The sequence below is a fragment of the Hesperophylax consimilis genome, chromosome 24 (genome assembly GCF_061612785.1).
Source record: "Hesperophylax consimilis isolate HC1 chromosome 24, BYU_Hcon_1.0, whole genome shotgun sequence".
Classification (NCBI taxonomy): domain Eukaryota; kingdom Metazoa; phylum Arthropoda; class Insecta; order Trichoptera; family Limnephilidae; genus Hesperophylax; species Hesperophylax consimilis.
The window spans coordinates 24120605-24139234 of record NC_142859.1 but is presented as its reverse complement, the minus strand read 5'-3'; positions in this window follow the sequence as shown (position 1 = coordinate 24139234).

Genomic DNA, 18630 nt, shown 5'->3' with positions numbered 1-18630 from the left:
GTACGGTATCACGTATACAGAATGCCAGAAATATTATACAGGCTGTGTCACTGCAAAACATACACATCATGCTTTGAAGGAACCAATAAATATTACTGACCCCTTGCCAACAATATTGTAGTTTTGAGAAAAATTTAAAAAAAACAAAACCAGTTATGTTTCATTACATACAATGGTTGTTATATTTGAACCATGTTATACAGAAACCATCTAACTCACAATTTTTTCAGTCCTGATTTTTTTCATTTGCTGAAGACACCCTACCTAAAACATCAACATAATCACTTTTGGATATTTTTTTTTCTAATTCACAAACAATAAGTTAACTTTAAAAAAAATCACTGTGGAGTCATCCACGTGGGTTGATAGTTTTCAGCGTTTTTCACATTAAAATTATTTTCATACAAAAAATTATCACAAAAAAACAACTAGAAGAAAAAAAAAATCATCGGAACCATCCAAGATAGTAAGATTGGATATTAAGAACACACACAAAAAAAAACAAAAATTAATCCACAAAAATCATTATTTCATATTCATATAGGTACCATTTGCCTATTTATATGTGAAATATTTTCTTAAAATACATATTTGTTAAAAATAATGTAATAAATTTGTAAAATCTTATTAGGTATTCTTTTATTTTTTTACAGAAACTATTCAGTCAATGAAATGCCGAACTGTAACCTTATTGACAAACGAATAAAACCATCCAGCCGATGAAACGCCGCACTGTAACCTTGTAATGATCTTCCCTTTTCATCAAACTTTTCCTTCTCTTCTTTCTACGATAAATTTTCTTTAAGTCCCATAGGTAACTTTTCCATAATGCTTTGGTTATGTATATATCCGGGGTAGGAATGTCCTCCCTGCCGTCTTTACAAACCCTTGCCCCTCTCTTTATTACACACCCCTTCAAGTGTGTGCACCCTAGTTTGTCTACGTGGTTTACGATCTTGAACGTAGTCATTTCACGTGACGGTTCAGTATAAAAAGGCTTCACCGAACGTTGCGTTGGTTTTTTGTTTCTCGGTATAGAAACCTAGTTATCTATGTATGTGTGGTATCCCTCGGTTCTTTTGAGATAGAGTGAGTTGAATCCATTACCGCTGTGTTTTAAAGCCATTTCATAAACCTTATTTTCTAAGTCGCCTGCTCCCCAGCTAGCTACGTGATTCTATCTATCGTAGGGTAATGTGAGTATAACAAGGTGTTAGATTTTATATGTGTGATAAGCATACGATAAATTTATGGTGTTAGTTGTCGGCGCCATCCATGTATATATTTTGGGAGGGGAAGGAAAGGAAAGGAAATGAATTTGTTCAAGCTAAGATTGGCTCCTCCTCTTTACCAAACAAAACCGATGGATGATAATTTGAACAAGGCGATCGATATCTGCGTGTCTGGATATCACAACCGGCCGGGTCTCCCCTTGTTCCAAATCGGCAACCGTCACGCCAGAATAAAGAAAACCAGGTCTCCTTACCAATTTCAGAATTGCCCCAACCTCATGCACCTCCAGGAAAAACTACTTTACTGAGTGTAGAAGGGGAAAACCATGACATCCCTTGTCACGAATCTAGTCGCGAAAATGTGACACGTAAGGTCCTAAGTTACGTGCCACCTCTAGAAAACGTTGTAAATTCCTCGTCGTCGGGAATCTACATCCCTTTCTAGGTCAATAACATAGATAACACACGACGATATTGTCGAAATTTAGCCCGCTTCTATCGATAGGTTGTGTGCCTACCCATATCATGTGAAATATATGCAAGGTTTACTTGAAATGCCAAATTTAGGATGAGGACTGTCTGTATTTTAATATTTGGTTCCAGTAATTATTTTATGAGGTTACTAGCATCCTCGTGTATTAGGTATGGGTAACTTCTACTGAATACCTATCCTCTCAGGTAGGGATAAACGGATAATTGGTTTGATTTTTGCATTTAATTTAAAGAGGCTGCCTACCTCTCGAAAGGTACCTGTTGAGAAAAGTTGTTCGATTGGTAGTTTTATTTCGGAGATTACCATCTCCCTCTTTTGACTCTAGATTTGTCTTTGTGCATCCCAATTCGTAAATTAGAAAATCAAGCAATAGATGAAAAGTGTTAAATTTTGTTCTGTCTGGTTGCATCCGATCGCTTTCTATTCGGACGGTCATACGCTAGCAAAACTTCTCCTTTGACTGACTGCACACTGCCGTAGCCTAAACGCCTCTATCCCTCATAGTGTTCGCTGTTTCAATTGTACGCCAGTGTTGTGGTAGGTACTCTGTAGATAGGTATTTTTATATTGCGAATTTATATTGGTTGGCCTTATTTGTAATAGGTATTTAATGTTTCGTCGGCGATTCAATACCTATCGCAGGGACAACGTCATGATTTAATTCGTAATGTTTTAAAAGAATAACAGATCGGCAGGTAGGTAAATTCTCGATATGACCCTCGGTCCAAGTATATGAAAGGTCGTTGGCCCGTCTTTCGCTCACAGCTGATTGACAGTTCGCCTAGCACATTCCTTTTAATGATAACATTATTTGGGCGGCAGGTGTCGTAAACTTAGTTCATGTACCTCGGTTGTATCCGTCTTTTAAAAGGGTCCTCTGGAATTTAATAAATAATATTAAAAAACTCACCCAGTTAGTCATCTCTCATTCTCAGCGTGAAGCTTACCTGGTTACTCTATATAGCTAAATCAGTTTAATTTTCGATCTCCTCCCTATCAGCTTCTTTCCTCATTTTATCGAAATCCTTGCAATTCGTTCAATTTTGGTCCCCTCCCTACGCCTTTAAAAGGGTAATTAAATAATTCTGTAAATAAAATTGTACCTCCCTAATCTCTGTCAGGATTTGAACCCGAATTTACGATTTGTTTGATTCTCTAGTTTTCGGTCTCCGTGGATAGAATGCCATCTCGCCAAATCAATTCCTCCCTAGCTCGATTAAAAAACTTCCTGCCTTTAAATACGTTCACTCTGTTTTAAAACGCAATCATTATTATTATTATTTTCATGTTTTTAAGACAAGTAATTTAGTTTGAACTACATATTTACGAAATCACGTTTAATTTAACACATTTTATATTATAATCGCGATCGCCCAACTCTTAGCGCCCCTGAGGTGATTTTTCACAAAACGGCGCTCTACAAATTATCCAATTATTCCTATCCTCACTGATTACAACCACTTTCACTTCACACAAACACCTGTTCAATAATATTTCACTTTAATTCAATATTCCACGATACTTTTAACACCATCTGAATTCACTAATTAACTGTAATTTCACACAACACTTCTGATTTGTATCGATTTCTCGGAGCTGTCAACGTACCCAAGTTCAAGACCCGACTGCTCCATTGATCTCTGCCTTTCTTCCTTCTCGTGGGAACATGTTTACTTCAAGCCCGCCTGTCAATAAATCTTCTCATATTCTAAACAAAAATTTTTTGGAGTACGTTTGTCTCGTTTATTTTATGTGAATATTCAATTCATCACAACTTTATCGACAAACTAATTAAACCATCCCGCCAATGAAATGCCGTACTGTAACCTTATTGAAAAAACTAATAAAACCATCCCACTAGTGAAATGCCGTACCTTATTGACAAAACTAATAAAACCATCCAGCCAATGAAATGCCAAACTGTAACCCTTTTGAAAACTAATTAAACCAAGAAGACAATGAAATGCCGAACTGAAACCTTATTGAAAAACTAATACAAATTTCATTTCAATAACATACGCTATGCAATGCTTCTTTATTGCAATATGAAAAAAAATATAAAAGTTGGAAGAGCTATTCAAAATTAAAAAAACAAACTTATGGTACATTTTTATCCAAAACCTGATTAATATTTTACCAATCATTTTTAGATATATTCTTTTACTGTCCCATTGCTATTTTGTGTGTATTTTAACAGATTATTTCGCTGTTCAATATTTGTAACATTTCAGATATTACTCACTGGAACGTTTTGATAACTAGATATACCTACTATTTTGTACATACACCGTGTAAATAAATATTTTGTACAAAGCACTGCCTCGAAATTGTGCTGTGTATTCGTCTTCGATGAGCTTCAGCCCGTTTCACACCTTTCGTTTCACTGCTCGCTGTTCCTCCTCGGTGCAAATAGCTAGCGGAGCTGACATGTTTGCACAGTATTTTAGACGGAAGACAAACGACGCGATCTGGATCAAATTTCACATGGCCACAATCGTACCAACTCTAAAGAAGATAGTTATATTTTATTCCTGTCAAACTGTGAAGTGATTCAAAAAAGCAACATTCTGCCCAAAATCTCTTCACTTCCAAATCTTACGATACTGTTTGATAAAATAAACTAATTTCTAACCCCTCAGAATTGCCAACACCATGTAGAGGTGTTTTTATGGGTAACACCACTTCTATGCTGACTGCCTCAATTATGAACTATATTCAAACTATCTCCTTGAAACCTGAAGAGGGAACAGCGCACCAGAAAGTTTAATGAAAATCAAATATGATTTTCGTTGCATGCATTCCGAATGTATTAACTATCCTCGTTCAAGAAAGATAAAGTTGGCGCCGCAGGAAAATAGTTTTTAATAACCCCCTAGTCTGATTAGTCACCGAACCTCGGTAGTGTGCAGTCGTGTTTACCAGTGCTCTGTGTTTGACGGCTTACTTTGACGGCGGCGCGGCGTACAGATAAGATTTATTTATTGTTACCTTTTCGTATTCATTATTTTTGTTTGTGTTATTGGTTTGCGACGAAGTTGCGTGTATTATTTCTATCATTTATTATTTCTAAAATAATAATTTTTGTTTAATTTTTTTTTTAATTTGTTGTAGATGAAAATCGACCTCCGGACCCTGAGCCCATTTCTAATATTGTAGACGACTACGATACTGATGATACCCAGACTTCTGTAACCCTTCCTTCACGAAAACGACGTCCTCTGCTTTGCCTTAATGTACCTCCTAAAATTAAATCTCTTTCACAATCAAACGAAGCCCCAATCTCTCATGGAAGTTATAATGATACAATTCCTCCAGAAGCAAAAGCCATTGAGCTTATGTATTCTATTTCATCTTCAGCTCCATTTATTGTCAATGTACAAAGGGCTGAACAGGGGAAAATAATTCATCCCCTGGATTTTGGTAAATTTATTTTTAGCTCAAAACTCAATAACCTCGGTATTATAAATGGATCAATAAAACCGGAAGGTCGATACAAACTATCCATAGAATTTAAATCAGCCACATTAGCTAATGATTTTGTTTAAAAAATAGGTTCTCTTTCAAATAATAAATTTAAATCTTTCATACCTACATTCAATTTAACCAGAATGGGCAGAGTAAGAGGTATCCCTACCGATCTATCAGAAACAGAAATAGTAGATGCTCTTAATGACTCTCAATTAACTCCAAAAGTTTTAATAGCACGTCGTTTGAATTTCAAGGATACTTCCACCGGCACCACTATATGGAAACCTTCCCAATCCGTTGTTATTACTTTCGAAGGTCAAACATTACCATCCCCTGTATTTATATATTATAACGCTCTTCCCGTTGAAGTATACAGATTCCCGACTATACAATGTTTCAACTGTTGCGGTTTTGGCCATTCAAAACCTATTTGTCGTTCCCCTCCACGTTGTTTCCATTGCGGAGAGGATCATCCCTTTGAACAGTGTCAAAATACAACGAATAACCCTATTTGTATTAATTGTAAGGGCAACCATACTGCTGTTAGTGTGGCCTGTCCAGAGTTATCTAGTCAGAGAAATATCAAACAGTCAATGGCTGCAGACAATATTTCTTACTTTCAGGCCTCTAAATTATTCGCTCCTACAAAAAAATCTTTTGCAGAGATAACGTCTAACGCTTCTCTCTTTCATTTTTCTCCCCCTAAATCCCCTCTATCATCTTCCCACAAAGAAACAATTTTCAAACCGATAAAATCTAATCCAAAATTTATTCCTTCTTTCGATAAAAAACTACATAATGAACTTTTACTTAACCCGAATGGGAATAATAAATTCCAGGCTCCCAATGGGACTGCCTTAAAAAACTGTTCCACTTCCGATATCTTCCCTAAAGTCACGATTGAAAATTCTTCTTTTATTCAAACTTTAATTACCCTATTAATTACGATCCTTTCAAATAACAATAAAGTACCGTCCAACGCTGCCGATTATATGAAATCTTTACTCTCTAGCCTTCCCGATGTATCCGCAAATGAGCAAAATACTTCAATGGAATAGTAGAAGTCTATTCGCCAACAAAATTGATCTTGTACAGTTACTTGATGAACATAATATTTCAGTTGCTGCCATCTCCGAAACGTGGTTAAAACCCTCATACCAATTTAATATTCCTGGATATCATTGTCTAAGACATGATAGACTGGATGGCAAAGGTGGCACTGCTCTTATTATACATAATTCTATCCCTTTTAAACAAATTATTTTCCACACTCTCTCCAATAATTTTCAGATAGTAGCTGCTGTTATATCTGATATTACATTACTATCAATATATATCCCTCCCTCTACAATTTTTGTTGAAAACGAATGGTCAACATTTATATCCCAGATTCGTCCCCCGTATATGATACTTGGGGACTTCAATGCTCATTCTCCTTCTTGGAGCAGTGAGTTAACAAACCGTTCTGGCCATAATCTATTAGATTTTATGGATACCTATAATTTATGTATACTAAATGATGGATCTCCAACTCGTTTCACTGCCCCTCAACATCGGAAAAGTGCAGTCGATTTATCTCTTTGCTCATCGTCGGTGATTCCCATATGTTCTTGGAACATTCTTAAAGATCCCCTTTCCAGTGACCATTTTCCTATAATAATTACCTTCCACCATCTATCTTCCACGCATTCCTTTTCGATAAACAATAGTTTTAAATTTAAAACGAAAGACGCGAATTGGAGAAATTTTTCTTCAGAATTAGACTCCATTTTTCAAGAATCTAAGTCTTCCCTTGTCAACACTAGTTTACAATGTGAATTATTTCCTAACATGATAATAAAAACTGTAGAAAAAACACTTAATAAACGTAATCTTAACATTAAGATAAAACATTCCACCCCATGGTGGGATGAAGAATGCACTAGTGTCGTTAAATCCAGAAGAGAAGCAATTTCCATTTTCCGTAAATGTATGTCTTTCGAAAATTACCTTTCTGTGAAACGCGCCCAGGCAGAAGCGAAACGCATTTTGAAAAACAAAAAGCGGTCTGGATGGCGAAAATTCTGTGAACGCTTGTCTCCTGAATCTCCCCAGTCATCCGTATGGTCCAATTTAAAAAAATTCGGTTCGTCATATACTCCGCAGCGTTCTAAACATATTCCAGAAGAAATTATTATAGGTTTTGCTGATAAGATAGCTCCTCCGTCAGTTGCCAGATTTGAGGAAATGCCTTCCTTTATTTCTTATCCATCTCACTCTAGCTGGCTGGACTCTCCTTTCTCAGTAAGTGAATTAAATCGAGTAATCAATTCCCTTCCCGACTCTTCTCCTGGCCCTGATGGAATTTTATATACTTTCATTAAAGCATTCTCAGACATGTCGGTTGAATATTTTTTATCCCTAATTAATTACATGTTCGAAACGGGATTTATTCCGGAAGTCTGGAAAGTTCGAAAAATCCTACCGATTTTAAAACCTGGCAAAAATCCATCTGAAATCTCATCTTATCGTCCTATTGCTCTTTCGTCATGTTTAATGAAAGTAGCCCAGAAGGGCTTTCGGGACTTCAAGCGGCATGCCGGGTGGGAGACGACATCTTCGTGTAGAGGTATTGCGCTTTTTTGCAGCGCCTTCTTGTATTCCCTCAGTGTTGCAATTTCTCGCCTGATGTTTGGCGGGGTTATGTTTGCAAGTACGGGGAGCCAAGGGAGAGGAGTAGATTTTAAAGTCCCGCTGATGGTTCGCATTGTGGCATTAAGCTGAACGTCTACCATGGAAGTGTGGGCGCTTCTAGCCCATACTGGAGCACAGTATTCAGCCGTTGAGAAAACCAGGGCAATGGATGCTGTTCTGAGCGTGTTGGCGTCGCATCCCCAGCTAGTTCCAGCTAGCTTATTAACTAAGTTAAGCCTTGTCCTGGTTTTTTTACCCACTGTTTCCATGTGTTGCCGGTAGTTCAAGCTCCTGTCCAAAGTAACTCCGAGATAGCGGGGGTGGGGGTCATGGTAAATATTTTTTCCATCAAACTGAACACAGAGTTTGGCATCCGCTTGTGAATTGCTAAGATGAAAAGCTGTCGCAACTGTTTTCAACCCATTTGGCTTTAGTCGCCAATTGAGGAAATATTCTTCCAAAGCCTTAAGGTCAGAATTGAGGATATCTTCTGCTGCTTTAAGGGTTTTGGCTTGAGCTGTGACGGCGATGTCATCTGCGTAAGCAAATTTTCTGCCTTCAGTGTGAGGGAGGTCTCGAGTGTAGATGTTAAATAGCGATGGGGCCAGCACTGAGCCCTGGGCAAGGCCATTATTGAGGGGTATTTTTTTGCTTTTTCGCCCTCCTAGAAAAACCCTGAAGGTACGGCCAGTTAGCAGTTGCTCAATGAGTCGTACTGTGTTGCCATCCTCTATGGTGTCGTACAGTTTAACAAGGAGGCCTTTGTGCCACACCGTGTCGTAGGCCGCAGAGAGATCAAGGAACGCTGCCGCAGTCTTCAGCCGTTTCTGGAAACCAGATTCAATGTGTGTTGTCAGTGCTAACACCTGATCGCAGCAGTTACGGCCTGGTCTGAAGCCAGCTTGCTCTTGTTGGACCACTTTCTCCAAAATTGGAGTAAGTCTGCGGAGCACAACTCGCTCAAGAAGTTTGTACATGGTACTTAAAAGTGAAATTGGCCGGTAGCTGTTCGGATCCTCTGCTGGCTTGTTGGGTTTGAGGATCGCAATAACTTTAGACTTTCTCCAGGTATTTGGTATTTCTCCAGTTCTCCAGGCTCCTCCGACTACCTTTCACCCCAGAAGATAGGTGGAAACTTGAGTGGCAAACGGCCAACGTGGGAAATGCCCATCTCATACAGGACCCCACCGAGAGACAGCCTGGGTTCTCACTGCCTCGCAAAACCTGGTCCGCCATCAATAGGTTAAGGTGCTTCCATAGCCGCTGTGCCCACATGATGCACAGATGGGGCCTTAAAGAGTCGGCGATGTGTGAATGTGGTGCGGTGCAGACTACCGAACATGTGGTCAACGAATGCCCGCTCCATTCATTCCCCGGCGGGATTGATGAGGTCCACATGGCGACGCCTGAGGCCCTAAAATGGCTCGCAGATCTAGATGTCCCCCTCTGACCCCCCACCATACGAAAGAAGAAGAATGAAAGTAGCAGAACACTTGATAAAGAACAGATTGGAATGGTTTGTTGAAAATCACAGAATTATCTCTCCTAATCAATATGGCTTCCGGAAAAAGAAATCAACCATAGATAATTTAAGTGTGTTAACAACAGACATCCGTATATCTCAGTCCCTTAATTCTTGCACTCTGGCCACATTTCTTGATCTTTCGTCAGCTTACGACGATGTATTAACTAACATTTTGAAAGAAAAATTAATTAAAATAAAAATTCCCTTAAAACTAGTTCAATTTATTATTAATTTACTAACAGACAGATCCATTACTATCCACTTTTCTTCAAAAACTATAAATCGCAAACTATGGAAGGGGTTACCTCAGGGGTCCGTAATCAGTCCATTATTATTTAATATATATATAAGTGATTTAGACAGTGTAATTCCTTCATCTATCAAGCGACTTTATTTTGCTGATGATTTCCTTATATATTTATCACACAAAAATCTATCGCGCGCTGCGAAGGAATTGAATTTGGCTTTACATAATATTAAAGTTTGGTTGTTGACAAATGGGATGAATTTAGCTACGTCTAAAACCAAAGTAGTGGCTTTTACGCGCAAAAGAAAAATACCCCCCTTTTCTGTCTGCTTTGATAATGTCCCTCTTCAAATTGTTAAGCAAATTAAATTTCTTGGACTACTTTTGGATCATAAACTTTCCTGGCTCCCGCATATTCAGAACATTTCGGCTAAGTGTGAAAAGGGGCTAAATATTATGCGAACTGTTTCCAGAGTGTGGTGGGGATCTCATCCTACTACTCTTAAATTAATGTATGGTGCTCTAGTGCGAAACCATTTGGATTATGGAACATTTCTTTTTGATCCTCTTCCTAAATATTTGGACAAAAAACTTGAAAGAATTCAGTCCAAAGCGCTCAGAATAATTATTGGAGCGATGAAATCTTCTCCAATTAATTCTCTCCAGGTAGAATGTGTTGATCCCCCCTTAATTTTAAGGAGACAATTCCTAGCTGATAAATATATTTTTAAATCTTTTTCTTTATCGCGTCACCCTTTAGAACAAAGCCTTGATTATTTGTTCAATTACTTAAATAACGAAAAAAGATCGACAGATAAAAATCGACTTCCTCTCCTTCTAAAAAGTTTTCTTTCATTCAAATCTCTGTCTTCTTCCCTCCAAAATCTACAAAAAGATCCTATCCTTCCTATTTTCACCATCCCATTTGATTCTATCAATTATATCCCCAACGTTATAACTTCAGACTTCCGAACTGATATTTTAACCTCATCTAATCAAAATGTTAAGGAAAAATTTAAAAACATTACATCTTCTAAGTTTCCAGAATTTTCTCTCATTTACACAGATGGTTCTAAGTCTGATAACAAAGATTGTGGAGCTGCGGTACACATTCCCGAATTCGATTTAGATTTGTCTTATAAATTGCCTAAAGAAATTTCCATATTTACTGCAGAATGCTTCGCAATTGAACAAGCTTTGAGCCAAATCCAGCTTTTCAATATTCGACGAGCCTTACTGTGCACTGACTCACTAAGCGCAGTGTTGAAAATTTCCTCAAATATCCATAAACCAGAAGACTATATTATTTATAATATCAGAAACACCCTTAAATCCTTAAATGAATTAAATTTCGAGACAATATTGGTTTGGGTCCCTGGCCATTTAGGAATTGAGGGTAACGAGAAAGCCGATTCTCTAGCTAAACTTGGAACAATTTCTGGCTCTAATCCTTTAGATTTTAGAATTCCTATCTCTGACGTCATCCCAATTCTTAAATCCAACATGATCCGCTCCTGGGAAGAAAATTGGACCAATACGAAAACCCGAACTGGTGCTTTTTATGCTGGAATACAAAATCATATTCCAAGTAAACCTTGGTTCCACGGCAAGAAAAAATCCAAAAGATTTATATCCTGTATCTCGAGAATGAGAATTGGTCATTGCTCCATTGCATCCCATTTGTTTAAAATCCGGGTCCTAGATAGTCCACTCTGCCAGTGCGGCATGGAAAATGAGACTCTTGATCACGTTTTTTTTAATTGTAAAAATCATTCATCCTTCAAAGGCATTTATCGTTTACTTATAAAAATCACCCACCAATCTCCCCTTAGTATTCCTTATTTACTTTCTCTCAACAATTCTCGCATTTTCTCAGTTCTATACAAGTTCATAGACTTGAATGACTTCAATATTTGAGATTTCCTATTACCGTATAGATTTCCCATAAAATTATAACCATCTCCCTTAACTTTAACGGCACATAGCACTCTCTTTAGGGTGAATTGCCTAATACAAAAAAAAAAAAAAAAAAACCCCTAGTCATTTACAAATACGTAATTATGTTGTTGCTAGTCCCCTCACGGGGAAGTGAATTTTATTATTTTCACATTGTTTAATAAGTAGAAATATGATTTAATATTTCTTCGGCCAAGTATTTATTTTGGAAAATTAGATAAGCTTGAGATTATATCCTTTGGCTGTAGTATCACAAACATCTGGTTATGTAAATGATTTTTGTGTCATGAAAACATCTTCAATGTCCGTAGTAAATCTTTTAACCTGCTCAGTAAGTGTTTGAAAGATGCTGCCATCATTGATTTTTTATATTTAATAAAATTTAGTTTTCACCTACTAAATATTGAAAAATATCAAACGTTCACATATTTTGCACGAAACACATCAAAAATCATACCATGCATTGATATACTAGTCAATAGATACAACAATAAATATCACTGACAGCTGTCGAGTTTTTTCTGTGTCTTACTAGAAACTTATAAATAGAACAAAAAAAAACAGTGTTTTTAAACAAGTTTCAGTATACTGCAACATAATTTAGTGCACTACGTTTATTTATTAATAATCATTTCGAAATCATCGTAAATATTCACCATTATTATAAAATTTATAAATCAATTTGTTTAATAATCAATTGTGCACAGTGTTCCCTACGTCTCGCTCTAACAAGTAACAGGATAAGGTATTCTCTCCCTCGCACTTACTGGATAACACTTGTGGACGCTCCCGCTACCTACTTGAGTTAATTACCTGTACATTGCGAGCAGGGTTGTCACTCATATTATTTTCTTATAAAAAAAAAAAATTAAATTTAACTTTCGAAATGAATAATAATGAAGCAATTGCTTTCCTAAACAAAGCTAAGGAGGAGATTAATAGCATCCACAATGCCATTACCGATCCTGTCTTAAAAATAACAAAAGACCAAATGGCAAAAATACTCAGTAAACTTTCTAATCTATCTGGAACTATGCAAGACCTAGGAGTAACTGTTGGAGTTCTTGAAGGAAAAGTTATGACATTCGAAAAAATCATTGAAAAGAAAGTATTACCACAGGAAACAACGCCAATTTGTGAGGTGCTCGCTGAGATAGAGGAACGCAAGACCCGCTCGAAGAACATAATTTTACTCAACGTCCCCGAGTGTAATTCGAACTCAACTACAGTGAGCGTCTTGGAGGATGGAAAAAAGGTATTAGCAGCTATTAGTGAAATTAATAGCGAGTTCAATCTAGAAGATGTGAAAATTTACAGGCTCGGAAGTAAAATTCCAAACAAAACCAGGCCAATTAAATTAGAATTTGATGAAGTCAAACAGGCGAAACTAATACTCTTTAACAAAACTACTCTGTCCAATGGAATTATAATCAAACCTGACAGGACACTACAACAAAGAAATCACTTAACTGACCTCTGGAAGGAATTAGAAGAGAGGAAAGAAAAGGGCGAAGTCGATTTACGAATCAAACATTTCAACGGAATTCCCAAAATCATCAAAACCCAAGCAAAAAACTAAAAAACAAACAGAACAGATTTTCTAGACTTACAGGATATTATCAAAATGTACGGGGAATGCGTACAAAATTGCACCAACTTAAAACTAACTCCCCAATCTTCTCACACGATATTCTGTTTTTAACTGAAACATGGTTAAATGCTGATATCAGCTCGTCAGAATTAGGCCTACATCAATATACCACATATCGTTCTGATCGAAATTCTATTACGAGCAAAAAGTCTAACGGAGGAGGTGTGATGCTGTGCGTATCCAAGAATATATCATCTACTAAATTACCGGTAAAACACAAAAGTGTTGAACAAATTTTTGTATTGCTCAATATACCTAATGGAAAAATTATTATTGGCTGTGTCTATATCCCACCTGCATCGGATTTGCAAACGTATAAAAATCACAATGAGGACATAGAAGTACTCAAATTCAAATATCCTAAAGCAAAATTCATTATTGCTGGTGATTATAACCTTCCTAACTGGACCAGCCAAGATGACAACGGACCTGCTACAAACCAAGCCGATTTACAGTGTGCTAAATGTAGTGAAATTCGTGATATGTCTTTATTTTTGGGACTAACTCAATCAAACAAGATTTTCAACTTTAACAATCGAATGTTGGATTTAGTGTTTTCAAGTGATTCGAAAATAGTGGTTGAGCTATCCGACGAATTATTATTACCATTAGATCAACACCACCCACCGTTGGACATTATCATAACAAATAGGCCTTTAACATCTTCAAAAAAAAACAAGTGTCCCATCGTATAACTTTTCCAAAGCTGAATACCATCATATTACGGAGTACCTTGCCCAAACAGATTGGTCCTTTTTAGATGAGGAAAATAATATAAATGATCAATTAGAATACTTTTACTCGATTTTAAATACCTCTATAGAACAATTTGTTCCCAAGGTTAGCTTTACATCATCTAATTATCCGAAATGGTTTACAAGGGAACTAACTAATTTAATTAATAAAAAAAAATGTATCCACAGAAAATATAAACATACCAGAAATTCTAACGATTATATAGCATTTACTAAACTACGAAAACAATGTAAAGAATTATCAATAAAGTGCTATAGTGACTATGTTAACGTAATTGAAAATGAGGTACATCATCACAATGTGAAAAAATTCTGGAATTTTACTAAATCTCAACGAAAAGACAACTGTGGATATCCTAATAGCATGTTTTTTAAAGAAAAATGTGCCGACAGTATTGAGGGTATAGTTAATCTTTTTGCTGACTCATTTAAAAGTGTCTACGACAAAGATATTCCCATCAAAGCAGTCTCCAGTACGTCAGTGGAAGAGTCATTAAACCTAAGTCAATGTTTCATAAAATTAGATTCCATAGAAAGAAGCATAAAAGCACTAGATAGTAATAAATCTGCTGGACCGGATGGTATTCCTCCCATATTTTTAATAACTTGCATTGATAGTTTGATATATCCCTTACATAAACTTTTTAACAAATCCTTAGCGTCTGGCTGTTTTCCGGCTCTGTGGAAAAAGAGTTATTTAACGCCCATTCATAAAAAAGGCGACAAAAGCGATATATCTAACTACAGACCTATTTGTATTATGTCTGCTTTACCCAAACTTTTCGAGTCATTAGTATTAGATACCATTGTAAAACCTATCAACAATATTATTGTTCCTAACCAACATGGCTTTATCAGAGGTCGATCTACCTTAAGTAATTTAACTATCTACAATAATTACATATCTGAATCGCTCAGTCTGAAACAACAAGTGGATTCTATATACACCGATTTCAGTAAAGCATTTGATAAGGTTCGACATCATATTCTTATATCCAAACTCCGACTGTTAGGCATCAAAGGTTGTTTATTGACATGGATTATTAGTTACCTCAGTAATAGAGTTCTTTGTGTCAGGATTAATTTTATAGAATCCTATGTATTCGAGGCCACAAGTGGTGTCCCGCAAGGGTCCCACCTTGGCCCAATATTATTCTTAATATTCATTAATGACATTGTAAACATATTTAAAGATGTACAAGTCCTACTTTTTGCAGATGATCTAAAATTGTTTAAAAGAATACGAAATATATATGATTGCCTAATTTTACAAGCTAATTTAGATAAATTTTTTAAATGGTGCGAACAAAATATGTTATTTTTGAACATTGAGAAATGTCAAGTAATACGATTTTCCAGAACTCATTCTCATATCTTACATGAATATAATTTAAATAATGTTAAATTAACACCAGTATCACAAATTCGTGACTTGGGAGTTATATTCGAATCAAACTTAACATTCACAGCGCATATAGATGATATAACTAATAAGGCTTTAAAGATTCTTGGCTTCCTTTGTAGAACCCTAACTGATTTTAAGTCATTGGATTGCATGAAAACACTCTACATTTCACTAGTTAGAAGCCAAGTGGAATATAATTCACCTATTTGGTCTCCTTTCTATAAAGTACACTCTAACAAATTAGAACGGGTTCAACACAAATTTCTTAGGTACTTAAATTTCAAGCTTAAAATTCCAATAGAAAACATTAATTATGTAAATTTGATGAATGGACTTAATTTAATTACGCTGTCTGACAGAAGAACCATTTCAGACCTAATTTTATTATACAGAGTCATGAACAACCTTATTGACAGCCCTGCCATCGTTGCTGCTATTAAACTCTATGTACCGACAAGAAATACTAGACAAAATACAACATTCTTTTGCGACACATATAAAACCAACTATCAGTCAAACTCACTTACCAATAGGATGCATGATTTGGGCAACAAGTTTGGTGGTATTATAGATATATTCCATGATTCCCTTTATAATCTTAAATTCAAATTAAACCAACACTTTGTGGAATCATACAAATTATTGTAATAGATTTAACGATTAGATATGTTATTGTAATGTTTTATATTATATTTTGTTCTTTGTTATTGTTAAATATTATGTTGTTTAAAATGTTTCTTTACGCCATATTCTTCAAAAACTACTTGTATATTTTTTTAAAATTCTTCACTTTTATAACTCTTAGTATAAATTCTAACTCGATAACTTATGTAAAACTTATTTATAATCTATGTAAAAGCCCCTATGGGCGTATAACAACAACAATAAACTCAATTTCATAATGAATTGCCTGCATGTACTTGGAAATAAATATGTTTTGGATGAACCTATAAACATTGCTAGTTAAACCTCATACAAACACTACTTAATTAAAACTGTCTGTCAGCGCTTCTCAGATTGACTATAATCAAATACAGTTTTAAAGTATTAATTTCTTAACACTCATTACATAATATACGGGATTTATAATATGTTGTATTGTATTTATAATAACCTACTAATTGTACTTTTTTATGTTGATAATACTATTTCTATTGTTCTCTTTTATGTATTTTATATTTATTTTTTTATCTATGTATATTCTGTATTCATATGTAAAACAATTTTTATTCTTTTGTAAAAGCCGCTATAATCGGCGTTAATAAATAAATAAATAAATAAATAAATAGCATTCTTTTTTAAAAAATCGAACAAATTAAGGACCTCGGTATTATTTTTGATAGTAAATTAACTTTTGCTCCTCCTATAAATGATATATTCTCAATACTATGTTTGGAGTTTTATTTTGAGAACAGTGAAAGATTTCAAATTAATTAATTAATTAAAATAAATATTCACTGGATTAGTGAGAAGTAATCAAGAGTATAATTCGACGAGCTGGGTTCTATCGTATAACATTCACTAACTAAAACCGAGAGAGTGGAGCATATATTTCTAAGATTTATAAATTATAAATTAGGCATTTCAGTCGAAGATCTTAATCATACAATTTAAATGGACTTACGGCCGTTCTTCCCAATCTTACTGATCAACTGCTGAGCCGAAATTTTGGCTCAACACTGCTTAAGCGCACAACTATGCTCGTTCCAATGGAAAAGTTAGAACTGAGCTATCAACCAATTTAAAGAAGCCAAACTACTGAATTAAGCTTGCCTCAGTAAATTACTATTAATAAAAAAGTATCAACAGAGTAAAATATATTCGCGAGACCAAGGCACGGTGGCATTAAAGTCAAGCTAATACTTTATTTTTCACATATTTCATACGTTTGTTTAAAAAATATTAAATATCTGTTTACTTTTTAAAGTACTTTAAAATATATGCATTAATAATAAATACAATAATTAATTCGTCAATATTAATTAAGCATTAAAAATTTCAACTTTGATGACAATTTATTGTCTATGAAAGTGGGCGTGGCCACTTTAGATAATCAACAGTAAAGATGTTTGGAAACAGGCAAATCGAACGTTACTGAATAAATCACTTGGCTGATCGGACCCTGAGATTGATCGTTTTAAATGTTGGGAACAACGACCCTCTAGTAAACTTGACCGACCTAACATCAAGGCGTACAATGACTGATTTAGTTTGTCTTTTCAAAATAGCGATTGCGGATTGGACGCCATGGATTTAACGATCATTATTACTTTGCGTATACCCACGCATAAAACAAGACTGAATGCTCTCTATAATGTAGAAAAATTCTCCAATTCAGAGGCTACACAGGCTAGGAAATAAGTTGAGTTACCAAACTAAAAATCAATATATTAGAATATTTGTAACTGATCAACAAAAAAAATAATACTTGCACACTTTAACATTATTTTTTTTCTATCTTCCATTAAACACATGCCGGACGTAATAAATGTTTGTTGATTACAAATTTGCTTTACAAAAAACCGTTCATTATATATTCGTAATAATGTTAGCTATGTTCTGCATAATACCCAATCTGGCATTAAAACTGTTTGCTTAAACTATCATGCTTAGCAATAAACATTTCATATTTATTTTATTAATATCAACAAAGTTACTCTCATAGTATTTATTTTGATATTTTATTAGTATATACTATTTATTGCAACTATTACAATAAACGATAATTTCTATTGCACCTGATTAAATTGTTTGTACTGGGTCTATAATATTATGTAATATACACTCCTACACAATAATCTACTCATGAACATCTGAAATCATTCAAAAAATTTAAAAAATTTCCGAGAAAAAATAAATGCCGCCAACGGGAATTGAACCCGCACCTTCAGATTACCGGTTAGGTGCACGGAACCACTGTGACACGTCGGCTTATTTTTAATAATAATTTAATAAATACTAGTAATTCACTCGACAATTATTGCTTTTTTCACCTGAAAAAAAACATCTTTATGTTTTGTAGGAAAGGTTATTTAATCTTCCACTAGGTGGCATCTAGATATATTATATCGTCATTTAAACGTGAAATATTTTGACTTGTAAAATTTTAATAATATTTATTAAACGTAAACATATGTTTTACAAGACATGGTTTTATGCAAAGCACAACGGATAAAAAATTATTATAATCAATAATTATATATTTTTTTCCATGCTAATAATTAT